Raw genomic sequence first — 1,795 nt, 5'->3', positions numbered from 1 at the left:
TATATATATAATATAAATCAAGATAGCCGTTAACACTGTTATATATATATACAGATGAATATATATATACTGTATATATATATATATTATATATATATAAAGCGAGGTTCAACTGTAGCTATGATTAGACATGTTATTACTACTAAGTTTTGTACCACACACATGGTGTGACACTCTCCATGTAAAATTGCCTAATTACTAAGAAACATAGAAATACAATTGCTTGAGATAAGCTGAGCATGCGCAGAAAGGCAGAGCGGTAATTCAAAAGATATAATTTGTTGGGTCAGATTAAGGTTTGATAAACAATGAAAGGGATTAAAGTTAATTGCTTTAAGAACAAGAAGCACAGCCAATCCTGCAAACGAAACATAGGCTATGTTCAGACACGACTTACGCTAGCGCAACGTTAATCGAGTGGTGTGGACTTGTGCGCGTAGCGAACGCCAGTATTATCGCGCAATCACTGGATGTAAACATAAAATAAAATGCGCGAATTAAGAATACGAATATTTCGCGCGAATACTTACACTAGCGTTCGTTAATCGCCCAGTCTAAACAGCTCGCTAGTTACGCCATGGATTTAACGTACGCCCGGCGACAGGCTACCTTCAGACTTGGAGATAAGCCAGGCTTGTTAAGTTAAGCCCGGCTCAATGTTAAGCCCGGCTTAACTTTGCCGGGCTTTCAGACTAGCGGGTTTAGCCAGGCGAGAATTTGCATTATAATGAACTGTAACCAGGAAACGTGTTTCAAAACACAGCGTTCGTAATTGAATGGTGATTGGTCATTTCGTCACCCGAAGTCAATGCAAGACCCCCCGCAACGATTAAAGCCGGCTTAGAAAAAGTTAAACACGGTGGCGCGCCAGGCCTAGTTACTATAGGAACACAGCCCAGCTTGAGATAAGCCACCTAGTTCAGACTGGCAGTTGGATAAACCCGGTGAGTTGAGCCGGGCTTATCCACCTAGTCTTAACTAGTCCAGATACGCCTGGCGTGTCTCTCAGGTGTGAACGTAGCCATCTTGTGTTTATAAGATCTTTTCCGTGTACCCGCAATGCCTTTTGAACGGATGTTCCACTATATTGGGAAGCTGCTCTATATTTATTATCTTTGGTTGAACCATGGATGTATTATAGAGGAGATCACTCAAAACACAGCGCTATGCAAATGAACCAAGAACAAAGCTGCCGCAGCGCGTGAAGAACTTTTGCGTGATGCCTTTGAAGTCTAATGTGTTCCCCGCCACCAAATGCTCAGCAGGCTTAGATTATCAAAAAATTGAACATGGCGAAATGGAGAGCACGTTATTTTCTCAATGCGCACTACTTACAGTCATCACTATGGCTGCGCAACCGTTTCCACAATGAAGCTAATACACTGATCTTTCAAGAAACACCAAATATAATAATACTGTCCAAAAAAAAAAAGAGTTTCAAATTTAATGAAACATTTAAAGTATGGTATATTTCAACTTGAATTTCCATAAATTGGATAAAACTCGATAATTCTAATTTTAACAGATATTAATTAAGGAGTGATGGAGGATTATAATAAAATAAGTCATTTTAGGGTTAACGAGGGTTAACCTTTCGAAAATTCAATCCAAAATCAGAGTAATTATCAGTTTTACACTGCCTTAGCAATCGATCTTCAGACAAAATTATAATGAATACAGAAGTAATTTTAACAGAAATATTTTACGGAATCTGTACACATAATAACATACTAAAAGTCCTAAAAAATCCAATCAGGGGAACATTGTTCGTTATAAAGATATTTAATGGGTTAAA

Source organism: Anneissia japonica, unplaced genomic scaffold (genome assembly GCF_011630105.1).
Source record: "Anneissia japonica isolate Jap-2015-1 unplaced genomic scaffold, ASM1163010v1 scaffold2214_len273412_cov153, whole genome shotgun sequence".
NCBI lineage: Eukaryota > Metazoa > Echinodermata > Crinoidea > Comatulida > Comatulidae > Anneissia > Anneissia japonica.
Note: the sequence above shows the minus strand (reverse complement) of the source record.